At 40.4% G+C, this 22,866-nt stretch overlaps 1 protein-coding gene across 2 annotated transcripts in view; it reads right to left on the minus strand.

The window, feature by feature from the left end:
* Itgb1 (integrin subunit beta 1) overlaps positions 1-14,181 on the minus strand; it is a 46,893-nt gene extending 32,712 nt beyond the window's left edge. For both annotated transcript variants that reach the window (XM_021169898.3, XM_029480434.2), the window contains exon 1: positions 13,997-14,181. The gene's annotated coding sequence lies outside the window, so the exon portion shown is untranslated. The remainder of the gene's footprint in view (positions 1-13,996) is intronic.
* Positions 14,182-22,866: the final 8,685 nt, after the last annotated feature.

Below are 22,866 nucleotides of genomic sequence, written 5' to 3' on the forward strand. Positions count from 1 at the left end.
AGGAAGGTGTGAGATGAGGAGCTGTCAGAGGGTAGATGAGGGAGGTGGCGGGGAATGGAATATGGAGTGTAAAAAATAAATTAAAAAATCAGATCTGAACCATAATGGCTATTAGATTTTAATGATATAATCTAGAAGGGTTTTTTTTTTCTCCCTTTAATGGCTTTTACCATATGTTCTAGTTTGCTTTATGTTGCTGTGATAAAACACTGACCAAAACCAACTTGGGGAGGAAAGGAAGTATAAAAGGTTTTATACTTCCAGGTCCATCACTGAAGGAAGTCAGCACAAGCACTCACTCACTCACTCACTCACAGAGGAACACTGTTTGCTGGGCTGCTTCCTCTGGTTTGCTCAGGTATCAGCCCAGGTCTACCAGCCTAGAGACAGCACAGCTGGTAATGGAACGGGCCAAACTACATCAATTAGCAATCAAAAAAATGCCCCAGAAACATGCCCACAAGCCAATCCAAAAGAAGAATACTCTTCCACTGAAGTTCCCTCTTTCCAGATGACTCTAGGTTTGTGTTAGGTTGACAGCTGAAGCTATGATACCAGGTATTCTTCTCCCCTTAAAGACTGCTCACCTGCCTACTAATCAATTTGATCTACATCAGATCTTAATAAGCCTTTCCTAAAAATAAGAGATATATTTAATAAGCAAAATGTGGCTACCACATATATAAAATGTGAGATATGCCTAAGAGTAGAAACTGTAAGTGAAAATCTCCAAAAGAAGCTGCATTTTGAATTGAACCATCTATGAGGCTGACAGACTGATTAGATCTTCAATGACTGGAGAATTTGGAATGTTGCAAGTTCAGAGCTAAAAACTTGTGCCATCTTTACCCTCTTAATATCCATCTATTGCCCTTATGGTGGTTTGCATTAGAAATGTTCCCCATAGGCTCAAGCATCTGAACACTTGATCTCTATGTGGGATCCCAATTAAGAAAATTTAGTATAGCTAGAGAAAATATATCACTGAGAATAGGCTTTGAAATTAAGACTTGTACCATTTCCAGTTTGCTCTCAGCTTCATGTCTGTGGCTGAAGATGTGATCTCTCAGTTTCTTATTAAAGCTGCCATGCCACTCCAGCATGAAGGACTCTTACTCTTCTGAAACCATAAGTCAAAACAAACTCTTCCTTAAATTATATTGGTCATGGCATTTTATCACGGAAACAGCAAAGTAACCAATACAGCCCTCCATTAGATAAGTCACTTGGAATGTAGAAACATAGCACTAGTTATCCTTTGGAATGTATTAACTTAGAACATGATCAGCTTCTACCAGCTAGCATCTGAAGCCAGATTTCCCTACTTCGTTCTCACCCATCTCTCTAACGTTTCCTTCCACCACTGTACTTGGAAGTATCTTGATTTATGGTTTTCTTTGTTCTGTTACATAAAACTATATATCAAACTGGAACATGGAATCTAGGGTAACCTAAATCTGTGTTTCCAGGTCATGGTCAGTCATATTTGGCTCTAGAATACAATGGACAAAGGGATCTTTCGACGTGTAAATTGTGTTTTACATCAACACAGGACATAGTGTAAAGACCTAACTGTCTAACTACAGGGAGATGGCAGGATAGAAGCATGGTGGGTAGCGCAGGTACAAATGGTACCTGTAGAGTATGGAGAGAGTATGGAGTATGGAGAGGTAGCTGAGAATTTTTCAGCAAGCAGCAGGAAGAGAGAATGACACTGGGCCTGGCTTGAGCACTTGAAACCTCAAAGCTCACCCCAAGTGACACAATTTCTCCAACAAGGTCACACCTATTCCAACAAGGGCACAACTCCATAGTGCCACTTCCTATGAGCCTATGGGGGCCATTTTCATTCAAACAACCATGTCTTTATCATAAATATACATTATATTTTTAAAATCTTAAAAGTAGTTCTGAGATTTGCACTATGCACTGAAAATATCAGGAGCTGAATAAGAGCAAACACGCAGCAGGAGCCAGATTACAAGAGGTTAAATTTTGTTTATTGTCATAATTGAGAAGCAGAAAAGCCTGTGGCAAGATAGAACATGATTATATAAACACAGCAGCAGGAAATTAGGGGAGACCAGGAGAGGGACGACACCTTACAGGCAGGCAGAGTTTATCACACATGTCACAGGCATGTGTTGCCTCATGTCTATAATACACACACTCGAGAAAAATTAAAGCAAGAAGAATGAGAATCAAAGGTCAGCATGAAATAACATGGTGAAATGATGAGACTGTATCTTTAAAAAAAAAAGCCATGTGTCAAAATGTACACCACAATAGCAATGAGGAAATGCAAACAAGTCTACAGTTAGGTGGTTAAGGTAATTACTTATAGGTTATGATATTTGTTTAATTAAGGAAAGTGGGGACACAGATGTGGATCTCAGGAGATAGGCTGGAGTTAGAGATATGCACAGAAGAGATCATAATTCAAGTGAACATGCATGATATTATGAAGAAATGAAAACTCAGGAAGAAAAGAAGGCTGAGAGGATACTAAAAGTAGTCAAAACATGGAAAAGAAAAAGACAAATGATAAAGACAGTCCACCCTGGAGCAGAGCAGTCACTCAGACTACTGGGAATGTATCACTCTGAATTAGGCACACTAGTTTTCATCACAACAAAGCTACTCCCCTATCAATTCCTCCTCAAATTGGAAACGAGGATAACTGGGGACATGGAAAATGGGCAATAGCACTAAGGAGAAGAGATGTGGGCTCAGCAGCCACTGTACACACTAATTTATAGAGGTACATTCTAATATTTTACTCATCTGTAACTACTTTTAATATTGGTCTTTCCCCCAATGGGTCTGGTGGGGTGGGAGTGGGGCAAGAGAACAAGATCTTAGTGTCTTAGTCACAAATATAGCAACAAGTACTTGGCTCAAAGATAATACTCAACCTGAATGTCCCCTCCCAGAGGACTAGCTTTCATGGTACCAAAAAGCACCATGTAAGCTTCAGAAAGAGGGAAGAAAACAAGAATTCCACCCAGCTGTGATGTCTACAAACCACAACAAACAGCATGGCACCATGGAGATAACCTGGTTGGTTATTGTCTAGTTGGCAATTATTAAGTCTAATTGACACCATCTCAACAAGAGAGAAACCATGCTTGCTACTGGAAATCTAGCTAACTACTCAGTTGTTGTGAAGTCATAGTTATTGGAGGAGAATCTACTACCTCTAGTTTACCAAACCACCATAATCACTAATCTATAAATGTTTGTCCTTATACACACAGATAAGTGCAGCCTTCATCCCTCACCAAGGAAATTTCCCTTTGCAACCAAGACCACTACAGAAAACCACAAAAACTCAAAATACAGAGTTGTGGAGCCCGGTCCCAATGGATACATCTACAAAAACACCTAAAGGTCAGGGAACATTGAGGAAGAGGCAGCAGAAAGACAGTAAGAGCCAGAAGATCAGAACATTTGCTGTTAGCTTGTGTCTCCTAGTAACATCAGACGCTACATCCATGAAGCCTTTCCAACATGAATGCCCAAACATGAGCTAAACAAGGATGACACCAATGGACTGAGAAAAGCACAGAACTATAGGCAACTAAGGAAAGCTGGTGTGGGTAAAGTTAGTCCTCTCCCCAGAGATGAACACACCCATTGGCTGTCCAGTGCCAAACAATAAGCCCTGAAAATATACACACATGTAACATTATACAAACAAACTATATTTAGGAATATATACATATATAAACTGCACATATATGCATGCAACAACAATCAGTTTTTTAAAAGAGGCTATGAATTTAAAGGAGAGCAGAAGAGTATATGGGAAGGTTTGGAGGCAGGAAAGGAAAGAGAAAAAGATAATGCTCAAAATGTTATGCTGGAATATATTAAATTATATGACCTTGTCCTCTGACATTACTCAGGAGCTCAGAAAGGAGACCATCTCTGCTTTACAGATGAAATTGTCACCTGAGCTTCTGAACTCAGAAGCTATAGCCTAATTTTGAGCTTCATTAAGTATATTTTTTGAAGGCCTACTTAGCCACTATTTTAGATGGATCTAGAGTTAGAATTGACTCAGACCACAAAAATGAAAAAAAAAAAAGCTTATAATGTTTTATGAGTTTATTTAATAAACATTCAAAGTGAATGGAGGCCAACAAGTTATCTTAATTTCTAAATAGATACTGGTTTTGTGTCTTGTTCCCACAAAAGCATCTCATTAAGATTTTTTAAAGCATATTCAATTTTTATCTAAGGTGGCATAATTCATCCCTGAGCAAAATATTCTTAAGGATAGCTTAAGTAAGATACAGCCCCACATTTATACAACTATCTTAATCTTCAAAGTAAACTTAAGCCCTTCTGAACTTTTAAACAATTAATTTTTTAATAAAATATAAATAACATCTGGTATTTTCTTTTACTAAGACAGGGTCTCATTACAAAGCCCTGACTGACTTGGAACTCGCTATGTAGATCAGGCTGGCCTCAGACTTCACAAAGATGTGCTTTCCTCTGCCTCCCAAGTGCTGGGGTTAAAGATATGCACTCCCTTTACAAATGACATCTTTTAAAGCTTGATATATACAGATTAAGTATCCCTTATTCAAACTGCATAGGGCCAAAAGTACAGGACTTTCCAATTTTGACATAGCTACATGTAGTGAAATTTAGACCTGGGTCTAAATGTAAAATCCCCTTATGTTTAATACGTAACTTACATACATGCCTGTATTGAGTATTAAGTATTCAACTGGATAATACCTGCATACCACTGATCCTGAAGGGACAACTAGGTGCAGAATTTTTTGTACCATGTTGACATTCAGAGATTTACATCTGGACCATTTAAATTTTTCAGATAAAGGAAGCTCAACCTATACTATTTTTGTAGAAATCACTTACTCTTAAAAGGAAAATGACTTTAAAATTAGGAAGATGTCTCAGTCTGCAAAGTTAGGACCTCAATTCAAATCCCTAGCACCTTTGTTAAAAGCTGAGCGTCAATGGTGTGTGTCCATAATCCTAACATGGGGAGTGGGCAGGCAAAGGCAAGGAGACACCAAGGGGTTGCTATTCAGGCAACACAGCCAAATCTGATCTCCAATTCAGTGAGAGATCTCCAAAGAATAAGTTAAGAGAACAATTGAAGAACACATCCTCTGTCAACTTCTGGCCTCTACAAGGAATGTATAAGCCAGTTCACACAAAATGAAGTACTCAACAGCAGGAGATTGAAGCTCAGTGATAAAACACTAGCTTGGTGTGTTCAAGACCCTGTACTGAACACTCCCCAATGCTGTCTGGATTGAAAACAGATAATGGGATAGAGAAATCAGCATTTGAATAATACAAGGATAATCTTTACACACTACACAAAAAACATTATGCTTACACACAAGGAAGAAAACAAGGACAGCACCTTAGTTTCTATTACTACCACGAAAACACCCTGACCAAAAAGCAAACTAGGGAGAAAAGGGTTATTCAGCTTACACTTTCAGATCATAGTCCATCATTGGAGGAAGTGAGGACAGGAATTTAAGCAGAGCTGGAACCTGGAGGCAGGAGCTGATGCAGAGGTCATGGTGTGGTTCTGGCTTACTTCCCATGGCTTGTTTGGCCTGCTTTCTTATAGAACCTAGGACCACCAGCCTAGGGACGGTACCACCTACCACAGGCTGAGCCTTCCCCATGGATCACTAATTGAGAAAATGCCTTACAGCTGGATCTCATGAACGCATTTTCTCAGCTGAGGCTCCTTACTCTCTGATAACTTTAACTTATGTCAAGTTGAAACAAAAAAACAGCCAGTAGAGTCAAAAAAAAGAGGCTAGGTAACCTAAGATGGGAATGTTTTTTTTGTTTGGGGATTTTTGTTGTTGTTGTTGTTGTTTTTCGAGACAGGGGTTCTCTGTGTAGCCCTGGCTGTCCTGGAACTCACTACCAGGATGGCCTCAAACTCAGAAATCCGCCTACCTCTGCCTCCCAAGTGATGGAATTAAAGGCATGCACCACCACTGCCCGGCTAAGTTGGGAATGTTAGTAGCACCTCACTGCAGCCTACCATCCTATAAGTACAACAGTCTCCCTAGACAGCTTCCTAAATGCCAGCCAAAACTCTACCCTGATTGCAAACAAAAGACTTTTGAAGAACTCAATGAAAATCCTTTCTAACCAATAAAACATTTGTCTGAGTCTAATAAACTCCTACAATGAAGGTTTTTGTTTGAAGCTAAGTACAATGGTTCATGCTGTATGTAATCCCAGTACTTTGAGGCTGAAGAGAATTTCTACAAGTTGAGGCTAGCCTGTTTCATACAGTGAGTTCTAGGTTGGTTATGCTACAGTAAAATAATAACAGTAATAATAGTAATAATAATAAATTAATAAGTTTGATCCAAAGCTCACAAAAAAAATCTGATCTCTAAAAACAGTTCACTCGCAACACAAATACACAAAAAAATTTTAAAAAATACAATTCATGACTACTGATGATTCCACTATCCCAAGGAAAATGAGAGTATCAATGTCCTCTTCAAAACTCATAAGCTCCAGGAATATAATCAACAAAACAAGATCAAACCTGAGGTGTCACACAAAGTACAAACTACCAAAGGAAAGGAACAGCCAACAAGACAAAATATGTGGTGACAGACAACTGGCATCTACCTCCACTACCCTCACCTGAAAGAAGGGCAGCCCCAAGGGCAAGTGTCGAATTCAAATCAGTCACTACAAAGTTAATCTAATGACTGCCAAATGATGGACAGAGTGAGAATTTTGGTTTCTTAAAAAACCCAGTATTGATATGTGAATATGTTTTTGTTTTAATCCCCAGGTGTGGGATACGGGGCCACTTCAGATTGTCCACAACCACTATGATTTCTCTCTTGCTGCAGAAGTGTGATTTTGCCAGCTGCAAATAGTCTACGTTTGGAATTTTGGAGACTCTTGAGAGAGTGTAAGTGTGAGTGCCCCCAAGAGCCTGTGGTGGCAGCTGCTGGTTCTGCTGCTGCTTTTGCTATTGCTGGACTGCTGGTTCCTGAATCCTGGGTTGCTGGTTGCTGGCTAGAGATATTCTAACCATGAAGATTGGACTTGCCCGAGGACCTCGAAGCCCCTAATCAGCAGGAAGTCTAACGAGGTCTATGCTCCCTTTCCCCTCTAACCTTCTTCTCAACTACCTAGTTAGTGGGGGGGGGGGGGGGGTTGGAAGGAACTAGGGTAGAGGAGGGTGGTAAATATAAGAACCCCAAAAGTATGGCTACAGATGAATTTTGAAAATAAAACATTTTAAGAAAAGCTATAAAACCAAAACATAAACAGCCAGTCTACAGTGAGAGAAGAAAAACTGCTGCCCAGCACCATCTGCTATCATCCTTATTACCTAGCAAATGAGACTTTACGAACTAACCTAGTAAGCTAGCAGTCCCTTTATACTTTCTACATATGCAAATTTTATCCTCCTTTCTTTCCTGTTTTTTTTTTTTGTTTTTCCCTATGAATGAGAAAAATTATCAAATGTTTCAGTTGACAAAATTTATATTTCACAAATGTAAGTGTAAGAGGTCTTGCAAAAGTTAACTACCTGGGCACTAGAGAGAAAGAAGGGTCAGTGCTTAAAAGCACTTGCTGCTCTTGCAGAGCAACTAGGTCCTGATCCCAAGCATTCACACCTGGCAGCTTACAACCATCTGTAATTCCAGGTCCAGAAAATCCCAACACCCTCTTCTAGCCTCTGCTGGGAGCAAACACACACACACAGAGAGTTCACATGCACATATGCAGGCACATAAACATAAAAATAGATAAATCTTTAAAAAAGAAAGTTAACTATCTGTTAATGGTATCAAAAGCATTTTCCCTATACATAATTTCAATTAGGAGGAATTTTGAGTTACATTTCTATATTGCATAATCTTATCCTCTGGTTTCCAAAAAAATTTTCTTGATTAAAGTTCATTTTGACCACCACCTTTTATCCTATCTTCCTTCTCTCACCTGGCGTGGATGGAATAAGCACAACCCAGGCATACTTTATACAACAAATGTTTAAAAATCAAACTATAGGGCAGGAGAGATGGCTCAGTGGCTAAAAGCACTGACTGCTCTTCCATAGATCCTGAGTTCATTTCCCAACAACTACATGGTGGCTCACAACCATCTCTAACAGGATCAGATGTTCTCTTCTGCTGTGTTTCAAGACAGCAACAGTGTACTCATACATAAAATAAAGAATGTAAAAAAAAAAAAAAAAAAGCTACAGAGAAGTTACTTCATTTCTCATTTGACTCAAGACTAGGCTAGGAGTGACACATATTTCAGAATTTGGGAAAGGATAAAATATGGAAAAGTTTTAGCAACAAATATTTCTGTACTGATTTTCTTAACACTGGGGGTGGGATCTGAATAATTCCTTAATATGTGTTTCTCAACTTTGTTGTTGTTGTTGTTCTGTGCTAGAGATTGAACCCAGGGCCTCTCAAGTATGAACACAAGAGACACCTCCAATTCTTTTAAAGTCATGCTTCCACACTTCTTTAATCAGGATAACTCACGCCTATTGTATTTTATTACATTTTCCAAATGTAGAATTAGGCCACTAAATGTAGTTTCAAACTTCAATCTTTTTTTTTTTTTTTGGATTGGATATTTTCTTTATTTACATGTCAAATGTTTTCTTTTTTCCAGGTCTCTCCTTCAGAAACCCCCTAACCCATCCCCCCTACCCCTTGCTCTATGAGGGTGCTCCCCCACCCACCCACTCCCATCCTCCCACCCTGGCATTCCCCTAAACTGGGGCATTGAACACCCTCAGGCCCAAGGGCCTCTCCTCCCACTGATGTCCAACAAACTTCAATATCTTAATTATCAAATAGTATAATACTCCACAATTGACCTCTAAGAAGGGTAAAAAATAATAATAAAATAAATCATATATAATCTATAAAATACTGGAGGCATTAGAAAGCTATTTGCATCCTAATTTTAGAGTATGAAATTAAACATTCAATAAGCATATAGACTGAATATGTTCTGTGCTTCTAATGGCATTTACCAGAATTTGCATGTAAATATTTTCACCCTTCCACTTGAAACTACATTCCTTAAGCAAAATGCAATGCAAATTCTTCTACCTTTATGACTTTTACTTGTTTCTTTTCTTTTGCTCTTTTTTTTAAATACATCTTTCATATCATCCATCAGCCCATTCCTCACTCAGACCTCATCTTCTCCATCAAGCCTTCCAAAACCACTTAAGCCACCGCTGACCTTTTCTTCAAAAAAAACTGAGAGTATCATCTGGGATAATACACTGTATAAACTATTCTTTGTCATGTTTTCCTGAGTGGAACACAATTGACCCATCTAGGGAATTTACTCAAAATCAAAGACATGCCGACCCCTGGATTACACTCTCTGAGCACATGTCTTTGCAGTGGCAACCACTCAGTACACTGACGAGCTACAATGCAATGCACTACTAAAGACACCCTGACAAAGAGCAGCCAGTTACAGACGTGACGAATCAGCCCTGGCACACCCAGTGTCAATTGCACAGCATCTATACTTTCTCATAATGACACAAAACCGTTGCTCAGGCAAAAGAGGGCTCAACAGTCAAGAGTACTTGCTGCTCTTCCAGACAACCCAATTTCAATTCCCAGACTTTCCATAGCTCCTATTAGGTGGCTCACAACCTTCTATAGCTCCAGCTCTAGGAAATCTAAAGCCTCTGGCCTCTGAAGGAACTTGCACTCATGTGTACAAAGTCATATGGAGACATACATACCTACACATAAAGTATATTTTTTAATTTAAAGAAAATGGTTTCTCATGAAAAAAACAAAAATTGTACTCTGCAGTACTTAGATCAGGCAGTCACTCCCTCTTATCTCAAAGTGAGAGGAACATTGCAGATGTGAAACCAAAGCCCTAGGGAGTGGTGCACCAATGTCATACAGTAATCCAGGTTCAGCACCTGTACTGAAAGCCAGGTTTCCCATGTGAAGCCTCTCCTCAATCAAACTTCGGCTCTGATCACTGCTCTGGGGGAATGGGTGTGAAAAATAAACTAGTCTTTAATTTAAACATGCTAACTGCTGGAAACCCCCACAAATTCCTACACTCTCTAAAATGGCCGGCAAAGGAACCAAAAGTTCAAAGAAACTGGGAAAGTGAACGGCTTTCCCTACTCCTCTCAAGAGCCTTCTCTACACTCCGGTGCTTTTATTTTGCAGCCTATACTATCAACCAGCATTGATAGATGGAAAATTCCCAAACTCTAGGCCCCATGGTCACCTTAAAGAACTCAGCATGGTAAATCCTACCCTCTTGTAGTAGCACTGCCTCCCTGGGTAAATGCACCACCTGGCCATTCACCTTTCCATTTCCCTCAACATGAAACCCAGGTCACCAATTCCCCTTCCTACACAACATAATTCTTGTTTCCCTACTGGCTACCACTTGGGATCTATAAGCTTTTTGAGTTTCATCTCTATCACCAGAAAAAAAATTGGCCATGCGCCCATTATTTATAAATTAAAACATACATTTTATAGCAATGCAATAACATTATACATGATAAATATGTTGAACTTTTAAAAACTGTAAACAGAGAATGCTCTTATAAAATGCTTATACTCCTTACAGACTATTGAGTTATTTTACATAACCCTGGGGTTAGAAATCTGTTATTTTGAAGCCTTGGTAAAATGCTCCTACAAGTAAGAGATACGTATGTATGTATATGTGTATATATATATATATATATATATACATATGCTTCTGTCTATATAAATTTATATTTGTAAAATTTAATATGTACATGCATTTGCGTGCATACAGATATATATGGGCATGTATGTCTGCTCTAATATGATATAAATTTGAAGGAGCCTCTTTTCTCACATATACATTTTATTATGACATATATGCTAGGCATAATGGTAAAGATAATTATTCTTATCTTCTAAAGCCACACACCAAAAATAAAGTTTTCAAACCCTGAGAAATTTACAATATGCATGCTAGACACATTGGTAAAGATAATTATCTTTATCTTCTAAAGCCACACACAGAAAAATAAAGTTTTCAAACTGTGAAAATTAACAAAGAGTTTATTCCTTTTCACACAGCTCCTGAAAGTGAGGTACCCTGCCCTCACCTATCTACCTCAATTTCTAACCAGTCAGAACTGTGTGGACTGTCCTTTAACCTCTGATTTCTGAGACTGTATACTGTTATTGAGACTGTATACTGCTACTACTTTAGATCTGATCCAGAAGACTCAATTACTATCTTTTCTCCCTTTATCCCCACATTCCTGATTGCCAACTATTTGACATATGATAAACAAAAAAGTCTGAAAACCTATAACCAAAGTCCCAGTAAACAGTACTATAATAGAAAACACTAATCAACTCTGAAACTCACTCATTTGCAAACAAATGGTAAAAGCTTATTTTATCATATTCACAGAATATAATCTTGGAGTCCATCCATAATGAATCTTCAAATCAGCTGGGCTAATTACACTTCAAAATTTTTTACATTTAAATTTTGAGAAAAAAAAAAAAAAAAAAAACAATCCTCTGAAACTTTTACTAGTGTCAACATGTTTATCTCATCACTCTGGTAACATAGGTAAGAATACTAGTACTCATACATTCACGGAACACTAATAAAATTATTTTCTCCAGACAACAAACTATGATATACACCTCCTTCTCTACATGTAAACCAGGGGGTGGGGCTCTGTTAGAAAAACACCAGACAGTAAAGGAACTACATTAGGCAGAAAGCATACTGGACAAACATCCGTCAAGCTAATTAATTTTCCTAGTAATAAAGAGTGAGGAGAGGTGAGCAGTGTTCATGGAGTTAATCAATACAGAACTATATTTTCATTTCATTGATGTTGATTCAGAACAGATTCAAATTAGGCTGACCAAAAAATTAAAGACAACTGCTGTTAAAAGTACTAAATCTAATTACTTTTCAACCTTGTTGATTCTGTACTTTTCATGTATAATACTGGAGATTACAAACAACCTGGTGGGAGGGGGTCGGGGGAGACAGATGCTCTTCCAGAGGACCTGGGTTCTATTGCTAGTGCCCACATACCAGCTGACAGCCACTTGTGGGTCCTGTTCCAGGAGATTTGACCCCCCTCTTCTGGCCTCCACTGGAGCGGCATACACACAGGGCAAACTTACGAGCAGGCAAATATGCACCCACATAAAATAAACAAATCAAAGCCTTAAGAAAAGGAAAACAACTTCAAACATTGAGATGGCTCAACACATGAAAATGCTTACCCAAGCTGGGCAACCTGAATTCAATCCCTGCAATCCACATAATAGTGGAAGAAAAGAAGAAACCTCACAAATGTATCCTCTGACCTCCACGCATGCATGGCACGGCATACATCCCCACATGCAAATAATTATAAATTAAAATTAAATAAACCATCTTAATACTGAACTTCATATCCTCAACAACTGATTCTTCAACTGCAGGCCTGTAAATTCAACAGATAAGCTAGAAACTGCTTTCTACTCACATAAAAACTAGCGTTCTAGTATCTTCTACTCTCCCCAAGTGCCTATATACAACATGCCAGTGTTTCATCCGTTTTCTATTTGTCATTCTATCATTTCTGATCATTAACCATAGTTGAATGAATCAAAATTCCTCATAAACATGGATATCATATCATATATTAAGATTCTGATGTCAGTCCTTCCCTTCGGGCCTTGATGTCCATCAATATGCAAGAGGTAACTTTCAACTAAAATTTCTTAGTCCATTCTACAGGTTATCTAGGATATGACCTACTGTAATGGTTGTGTGCGATTTAAGAAAGAAATCTAATCAGAATTCATCTAACATTTATTTCTGTCCTATGCAAGGAGCAACCACCATAAAAAAAAAAACAAAAACAAAAACAAAAAAACCTTAAGTCATACTACCCTCTTCATACCCAAGTGGAATGGCATATCCAGGAAACCTTCCTAATACTACCAAAACATTCTGAGAAGTTTGTAGATTTTTTTTTTAACGTAGCCAAAAGCAATGAAAAGTAATTAATGTATATGAAGCATTGTTGTCTAAGTTGTGGTTTTACATTTCACTACCTACTGTATCCTTTTTTTTTTTTTTTTTTTTTTTTTGAGACATTGCCCTGGATTCCTCTTGCCCTATATATACAATGCCTTCTTTATTTTACATTAGTTAGGTTACTTAAAGTTCAAATATAGGCTCTGGAGGTGAGCTCATGAACTCTCCAAATTACTTAAAACTCCTGCACCTCGGTTTCTTCCTTTGTAAAATGAGATAGGCAGTCCCAATACCACCATAGATCAGGATCAGGGTTCTGCAGTGAGGTCAGTACAGGCTGGGAGTTTACATGCTGGGAGCTGGGTCTGACCCTCGTGTCACAAGAATTACTATAATTAGTGTAGGAACTCCTTTTCTCTTTTAAAGATGAGGAAACGGAAATAGTATAATTTATTACTAGTTTTACCACTGAGTACTAGGTTTCAAATTAAAAGTTCATATTCACTGTGGCATTCGGGATCAGCGCGGTCATTAACCCAGCCTGTCACTAGGAGGCACGAGAAAGGGTAGGCAGCCACACTCCACGAGGCTCCGGGTGGGCACCGCCACGCGGACCACGGGCGCCGCGGCCTGGTTCCCAGGGTTCCGCGCCACGCTCCGGAAAGGCGCCCGCTGGGCACCGACGGACCGAACCCCTCTGAGGTCAGCGGCACCCAGATCCCTGTCGTACCCACCCTTGCCCCGCCACGCCCCAGTGTGACAGACCGGACTCGCGACCCTCCCTTAGGACAAGGCCGGGCGGGGCGGGGAGCTGCAGCCGAACGAGGCCGAGCGTCGCGGTCCCTAAAACCGGACTCCACCCGGCCCAGGCCGCAGAGACACGCCTGGTTAGCCCGAGCTGCCCGGAGCCCACGCCCGCACGTCCACACGCCCGCGGCCTTACCTTTTCGCAGCGTCCGCCCGACACGCGGGCGGCCCGGGCTCCGCCGCGTTCCGCCTCTCGGAGGGTCTCGGGTCGGTGTCGGCGGACCTCGGCCTTTCGGAGGGTCTCGGGCCGGCGTCGGCGGGCCTCGGCTTCTCGGTTGGTCTCGGGTGGCGTCGGCGGGCCTCGGCCGCTCCGCAGGTCTCCGCGGCTCTTCAGCGAGTGGGCGGAGACTCGGCCCGCCTGTCCCTCAGGAAGCCGCCCCGCCCCGCCCCCGCCGCGAAGCTCTTTCTCCCCGGCTGCCCGGCTTTTCTCTCCCTCCGGAAACGCATTCCTCCGCGCCGCGTCAGCCGCGCCTGAAAAGGAGGGGGAGGCGGCAGGAAGAAGGAAGGTGGGGCAGGGTGCAGACAAAGGAGCTCGGTCGTTCGGCCCTTTCTGCCTGGGGTACGGCGCTGAACCAAACCGAGGGCGCCGGCCGCCCGGCGGGAAAGCACAGCCGCAGTCTGTGTCCCGTCCCTGGGATCCCGAGCCAGACCTCTCTGTGGGCTGAGGGGCAAGAAGAATGGGGTGTTCTGCAGGCAACCCTCGGACCCGCCCCGTCACCCTAAGATTGCAGACTCCCGCTCCACCCTTACTGTGCCACCCTGCGCTCCTGGGCGCCTCATTTGCTCAGTTTTCTATCTGGGTGGCCAAGCACAAAAAGGAAAAATGTTATGTTTGCGCATTTGTTTTCTCTTTTCTGGAAAAAGAATTGAAAAGTAGCCAGTCTCAAAATCTAAATGAGAAGCTTGAAACTTGGACTTGCCTTGTCATACTGAAAGCTGTGGGACAGCAGGTGCCATCAGCTTACCCGAATAGTGTGGGCTGCCAGGAGGAGCAGGGCGCCCAGCCGTAAAGACAGCTTTCATTGCCGGGTTTATGAATCCGAGACATAGTGTTTCTGTTCTGGAAGAGTAAAACTGGGATGCAAAAAAAAAAAAAAAAAAAAAGATTAATCACTATGGAAAAGTTATATGTTGCCCATGAGCAAATCAAATGTATTGTTTAACTAAAATTTTAATAAATGAGCATCGTTTTTCTAATTAGTAAATGACCGAACTTAAGAGGCTACGTCTGCATCAGCAGCCCAGCGGCAAAACTCAGTGATGTTCGTTGCCTTTAAAGGTATTGATCTTACCACTTTAAGTGAGTTAAACCATTAGCCCTGTCTCTGCACAAGAAACAGCTTTATAAACATACTCTATCCATGCTTGGCCTGAACTGTGTGAGCTTTTATTCGTGTGACTTGAGGAGGAAACAATCTACCACAAGATTGAGACACACAATAGTGTTTGCGCTGCTCTCCCAGGACTCAACCTAAGCTGACAGAGGAATACCAATTTACATGTACAAGTCATGAACTTTGAAGAAAATAGAAATTAATAAGTTCCATAATTGCTCAGAAATGTAGCTATACTTGAATTCATAAAAATGTTAAGAGATGGACAATTATTTAGCTATGTAAAATGCATGAACATTGTTCTAATTACTTGTCTCACTACTGGGGCACAATAACTGACAAAGCAACTTAATGAAAGAATTTATTTTAGCTCACAGTTACACATCTCAGCAAGAAAGTTGTAGTGGCAGAAGCTTGAGGTCCAATTACACCCACAGCCATTTACCCTGTGCCCGGAGGATTGAAGTTCTACCTTGGCAGAAAATATAAACTGCCTCTTGCTTTTTCAAAATGTAAGCCTTTCTCCACTGTAGCATTTACTGTGTTGTTGGTTATTCTCCCCAGCGATAGCTATTGCAGCTATTTAGTAACAACCCAAGGGTAGAGATAGAATTCTTTTCTATCTAGAGATAGAATTCTTTCTTTTAGAAAAAGAGTGATGTATAGGAAACAGTCAAGTAGGGGGCTGGAGAGAGGGCTCAGCAGTTAAGAGCACTGACTGCTCTTCTGAAGGTCCTGAGTTCAAATCCCAGCAACCACATGGTGGTTCACAACCATCCGTAATGAGATCTGACGCCCTCTTTTGGTGTCTGAAGATAGCTACAGTGTACTTACATATAATAATAAATAAATCTTTAAAAAAGAAACAGTCAAGTGGGCCATCAAAAGCCCCTGTCCTACATTTTTTATCCCAGCACTTGGGAGGAGTCAGAGGCAGGAGAACCTCTCAGTTTGAAGCCAGCCTCATCTATAGATTGAGTTGAAGGAAAGAAAGGAAGGAAGGAAGGAAGGAAGGAAGGAAGGAAGGAAGGAAGGGAGAGAGGAAGGAAGGAAGGAAGGAAGGAAGGAAGGAAGGAAGGAAGGAAGGAAGGAAGGAAGGAAAAATTCCTGTCTTGCCCAGGATCCTTCTTTGTTTGCATTTCTCTTTGTGCTAGAGCATTTTCTTTGAATCGTCAGGATTTCCACTGCCAGCCACAGACTGAGTCTGAGTCCAAGGTAAGCGAGTTCAAGCTTGAATACATTTTCACCCTAAGTGGGTCTCTCAGCCATGTTTCATTTCTCCTCAACATCTTTGCTATCTTTCTATCCAGCTCATGTATTACAATGTTTGAGCAGTAGTGGAATTTGGAATGCCAGACAGTTCATATTTGAGGCAGTCAGAGATGAGATGTGCCGGTTTTTCCAAACCACAGGTTTTCTTCTTTGTTAGACTCTAGTCATAAACAATCATTATCTACATTATTCTTGTTCTCCATGTACCAGATAGAAATAATCTTCCTTTAGTCAGTATACATACAATCCTCATCTTGGGGTCCATTATTGGTTCTAGCACCAGAATCTCAAATTCAACCATCATGGTAGACTAACCCTCCATCTTGGGTATAGGGGAAATGCAAACGTGATCTTGCTTGTGATGTATGCAAGGGTGTTTCCATGTCTTCATCTCTATTAAGAGAAGATGAGGAGCACTCTATTTTCTTGTAAGGAAAACAAATTTTCCACTTGGTCTGTGTATCCAAATTAGCAAAATAAAAATAGTTTCCTGAGTCTGACATGACCTTGGTGGGGATGGAATGACATGGCTCCTGCCCCTGGGACAGGACAAACAGAGCTGCTGTGGCATAAGGCTTATTTGTATAACAATGTACGTATTTTATGTCCTTCCTTTGAGGAATGACTCCATGATATTCAGAGACAGCAGTAGTCTGGGAGGTGAAGGTGTGGTTAATGTCTTAGCAAAATGGTAAATGCTAGGACCTTCAGGACAGCCCTTAAGGCTGTGGGAAAGAACTCTAAAAACATTAGTTTGAAAATATATAATTTCTCAACTATGCAAAAAATAAGAATGCAATATGAATTATATGAGGAGCTTTAAGAATGTAAAGGAACAAAGGCAGCTGCATTAATGAACCAGCTTGTCAGAAAAATGCAAAGGCAGACAGATTCCTGAGTTCAGGTTCAGCCTAAGACAGAACAAGGTTAGGCCCAAGCATGGTAGAAATTTCATGGTTGGGTCCCACCCAGCTAGCTTATCATCTGTGCTTAACAGAGATAGGCAGATCTCTAGATTTGTTCACAAAGTTAAAAGAAAATGTGCGCTTACTATCTTCTAAGAATTAAGGGGCTGGTGACTCAGAATGTTGATTCATAGGATAATCAAAAGGAAACCTGGAGTAAATGGCTGGACTGGTATGTAAAATAAAAGACTGGGCTTATGGTCTGCAAAAGATGAGCTATTCAGAGAAACTTTTAGAATAGCAAGAGAAAAGTCCTTGGAGAACTGTCTCGAACAAAAAATAGAGAGAGCTATCTAGAGATATCCAGAAAGAGCAGAACAGAGAGAGAAATCTACAAAGCTGTCTTGAGCAGAACATAGGCTACCAGTTTGGACCAGTTTCGAGTTGTTTGTTTGCACTTCTCTCAGAACCCCTCTCCAAGCCAGGGCTGGCCCTTGGAAATTGTTTACTTTGTCCTAAGAATGGCAATTTTTCTTTTAAAAAAAATGTGTATGGATATTTTGCCTGCATGTGTATATGTGCCACATGCATGTCTGGTGCCTGGGGTCTCTAGAAGAAAGTATCAAATCCTCTGGAACTGGAGTTACAGTGAGTGCCATTTGAGTGCAGGTCCTTTGGGTGAGCAATAGCTCTTAACCACTGAACCATCTCCCAGGTTTTTTTCCCTCTTTTCTCTTCCTTTCTTGTATCTTCTTTTCTTTCTCTTTCTTTCTTTTCTTCTTTCTTTCTTCCTTCCTTCCTTTCTTTCTTTCTTTCTTTCTTTTTGTTTTGTAGGGATTTGAGACATGTTTTCTCAGTGTAGCCCTAGTTGACCTAGAACTCACTCCATAGACCAGGCTGGCCTTGAACTCAGAGATTTTTCTGCCTCTGCCTTCCAAATGCTGGAATTAAACAACAACAACAAAAAATCCCATTTTAAAAATGTGAATCAGGGAATTCAGCATAGCTTTATAAAATAGCACTGTAGAGAGAATTTCTTGTGTACAGTATAAAAGCATTCACCTAAGCCTATGGCCAATGAGTTAAAGCAGGAAATAGAAGGTGGGACATCAGACAGAGAGGGAGAGGGAGAGGGAGAGGGAGAGGGAGAGGGAGAGGGAGAGGGAGAGGGAGAGGGAGAGGGAGAGGGAGAGGGAGAGGGAGAGGGAGAGGGACAGAAGAAGAGGCAGAGGTAGAGGCAGAGGGAGAGGAGGCAGAGGCAGAGGTAGAGGCAAAGGCAGAGGAGGCAGAGGCAGAGGCAGAGGCAGAGAGGCAGGGGGAGGGGCCATTCTGGGAAATAGTCAGGTGACAGAGATCTGCCCTGAACTCTGAGAAGAGGTAACTAAGCAGTGAAAGAACATAGTCTAAAATAAACTAAATTATTGAGATATTACCTAGACAGAGAACAGAGCCAATGCTTATGACCTGAGAGTTTTATTAATGAAATATTAAGTCTCAGAGTCTCTATTTTGGGGAACCTGGGGTGGCTGCATTTCAAAGCCTTCAACTATACAACATCACAGGATCCATCCCCAGCACTGAGGAAAAATGAAAACAACTACAAAGCCAAGCACATGATAAGTGCATGTACGTGTGTGTGTGTGTGTGTGTGTGTGTGTGTGTGTGTATTAGCTCTGGGAATTACTGACCTTTCACAAAACTCAAAAAGGTGAAATCATCCTCCTAGTTCCTACTTTCTATGTCTCCAAATGAGGAAATGATGTACAGAGTCATATAACGCAGAGAAACTGGAAGTTTCTTGATTTAGTAAGTTTTTGGCTCAGGCTTGAGAGCTTCCATTAAGTGATGGCCCTCAACAGTCCACAAGAACAACTATAAAAATGTTGTCTGCTGTACAGCCACCTGCTAGGCATACATCCTATGTGTCAGGGTATTTGGCTAGCTTTTTTAACTTCCCATTTATTTGTTTGGTGACTGTTGCTTTGTTTTTCTGTTTTGTGTTTACTTGTTTGTTTGTTTGTTTGTTTGTTTTCCATAATGGAGATAGAACCCATCCAGGGCCTTTGCTCCAAACCACACTTCAGCTGACTAGGTTGTCTTAAGGCATCAGGCAGCCCTTCATTTCTCTGCATATGTAAGAGTATGCTGGGAAGTGGCAGAATACTGGCCCATTCTTGCAGTTTCAGCTAGCCAGTAGTCTTTCCCATTTCCAGGTAGGTTGGTAGCCCCTGGCTCAAGGCTTTGTACTTGGGTAGTATATGAGTAAGGCTGTCAGCTCTGGCCCTGCTTCCTGTACTCCATATATAGCAGCCCTGCTTTTTCTTGGCTCAGGCCACAGAGTTTTGTCTACACTGAGTGTGAGCATGCCTTGCCAGCAATCAGATGCTGAACATTTTTAAGGGCCTAGAGGGAACAGTGTTTGGGGGCAGCTCTGTGTGAACACTGAGTTTGTCCAGCTGTAGAAGGGAATGTGCTTTCCTAAATAAGAACGAATATGCCAAACATGAGCAGTTGAACAGCACTGAAGTTATTTTTGGGAACCAGGGTCATTCCTTACAGGAAATGAGGACTACAGAGAGGGCTAGTGACTGTGAAACAACATTGTCTCTTCCTTTACCCTTTCCAGTAGCTAGAGAAAAAGTACTAGTTACAATCTTGAATTGAACAGCTTTTTAGACTAGATTAAATGACAAGTAGGAAGGATTGCTTTTCCTAAAGGGTGTGTGTGTGTGTGTGTCTCTGTGTGTATATATTTCAGACATATATATATATATATATAGAGAGAGAGAGAGAGAGAGAGAGTGAGATAGATAGATATATATGTCTGTGTGTGTATGTGTATGTATATATATGTGTGTGTGTATATATATATATATATATATATATATATATATATTTCACTGCCCTCAAATTAATCCTCACATATTAGTCAAATTTTTCATGCCATGAAGTCTTGCTTCAGACTGATAAATGAGACACCATTAAGGCCTCAAAATTTGTAAGCAGAATTTCATGTATACATATATATCTGCATTATTCTGGTTTCAGTTTTATCTTAGTGGCAAATATTAAGAATCATTATTTTAAGCACATTATATAAATAGTCCCTTTTATAAACAAGGTACTTGAATAAACATCTTTGTTGCTGTCCTGGGATTTTGAACTTCGTATATCCATTAATCCTACCTGAAACAAATTTCAAAATATTAACTAGTTTTTCCAAATACTTGTTTATAATAAGGTTTACATTGCATACTATTTATATGTAGAAATAAAACTGAACACAAGATCAAACTACACAACTGAGTAGCTGGTTGTGCTTGCTTTTTAAAGCTGCAAGTGAAAGAAAAACTTTAAAGGGAAACAAGAGCATTTTATTTCAAATTTTCAGCTTAAAGACTGTGGGTGTGGGTCAATGATAGAACACCAAGGTCTTGGGTTCAATCTCCAGCACTGAAAAGAGAGTCATTATTTTAGTCGGTAGAACTGAAATGCCTTCAAATTATATCTGAAACTGATCCAGATTGAGGGCTAAAGTACATAACTCTGGAGAACACTTGCCTAGTAAGTGAAAGACCCCCAAGTTCAAGTTGAACACCAGAAAAAAAGAAATTGATAGTAAAACAAACAAACAGACAAGAAAACAGAGCAAGAGTAGAGAGGGCTTGATAGGGAAGAGCACTTGCTATACAAGTATAAGGTCCTAGGTTCAGGTCCTAGCAATCAAATAAAATTCTGGACCTGGCCACTGACCTGTCACCCCAGGACTGTGAGGCAGAGGGGTGGAAGCAGGAGGATAACTGTGGATTGCTGGCTGCTAGCCTAGCTCCAGGTTCAGTGGAAGAGTCTATCTCTCGAAGGAACAGGTAAAAATTGATAGAGCAGGACACCAATATCATACTCTAGCCTCTACACACACACACACACACACACACACACACACACACAAATCCACTATACATTAATACATACATACAAAAAGTTAAAAAAAAAACAAAACAAAACTATAAGGGCTAGAGAGATGGCTCAGTGGTTAAGAGCACCAACTGCTCTTCCAAAGGTCGTGAGTTCAAATCCCAGCAACCACATGATGGCTCACAACCATCTGTAATGAGATCTGATGCCCTCTTCTGGGATGTCTGAAGATAACTACAGTGTACCTACATATAATAAATAAATAAATCATATATATATATATATATATATATATATATATATATATATATAAGTGGGCAGCCTTATTAGATTTTTAAGTCTAAATGTAAATTCCATGTCCTAGCATTTTCACTTGGTTCTTGGTACTACAGGCTGAGACATTCTGCTCTAAGATGTTTGAATGTCAGTGGCAGATATCACAGACTTCTCCCTTTGCATTCACTAGAACTCCCTAGTTAGCACTGCTGCAGCAGACAGCTAGGAACTTTTTAAATGGAGAGAATCTGGTTCTTTGAGTGATTTTCCTGAAGTAGAGTGAAATGGCTTCAGTCTGAAAATGTTGATAGTTCTGTTTATCTCTTTAGTATTTTCATAAACCTGACTCTTCCTCTTTTAAGTACATTTATACTAAAATCCTCTATTACTGTTCTCCCTTTATGATATTAAAAAAACACTTCCATTGCCTATAATTACCCAGTAATTTATCCAGACTAAAATATCAGTTAAACTGTTTTTGATTTTTACATTGATGTTTGGCTGCTGAAATAAAAACACTTCAATTAAATTTTCTTGCGATATCAATACCTGCTTTATGTAATTGAAGGGACTAAAGTTTCCACTATTTTTAATTTTATGTATTACTGTTTGTATGTGACATGGGGGTAGTGTGTGGGTGCCATAGTATGCACGTTGAACAGAGGACAACCTTATGAAGTCAGTTTTCCTCTACATGTACAAGGATCCTGGGAATCAAACTTAGGTCTTCAGGGTTGCACATCAAGTGCCTTTGCATATTAGGCATGCTCACAAGACTTGAACCATATATAAAAATGATTTGTTACTTTTATTTAAGTGTATGGATATTTGCCTGCGGCGCACGTGTGTGTGTGTGTGTGTGTGTGTGTGTGTGTGTGTGTGTGATGCCCTTTGCAGCACAGCCCTTTCCAGAAGAGGGCATGCTACTCTTGAGATTGGCACTGCAAATTGTTGTAAGCTTCCATAACTGTTGAGCCATCCCTACACCCTGAATCTCCTACCTTTAAAACAAACTCTTATAATTGATTGAACAGATCCAATACCTTGAATAATTAAATGCTTTTTTGTTGTTTTGTTTGACACAGGGCCTCAGGTGATGTAGCCTGGTGTCAAAGTTGCTATGTAGTTAATGATTATCTTGAGCCTCTATCATATGAGAGGCCCATTTTATAAGGTGCTTGGGATCACAGGACATTATGCAGGCTAGTCAAGTACTATATAACTGAGACATACCCTCCTCAACCTATGTTTTGGGTTTTGATGTTGAGACTCACTATGTAGCACAGATTGATTGCCAAATCACA

The sequence above is a fragment of the Mus caroli genome, unplaced genomic scaffold, assembly GCF_978045245.1.
Source record: "Mus caroli unplaced genomic scaffold, Mus_caroli_1 scaffold_10, whole genome shotgun sequence".
NCBI lineage: Eukaryota > Metazoa > Chordata > Mammalia > Rodentia > Muridae > Mus > Mus caroli.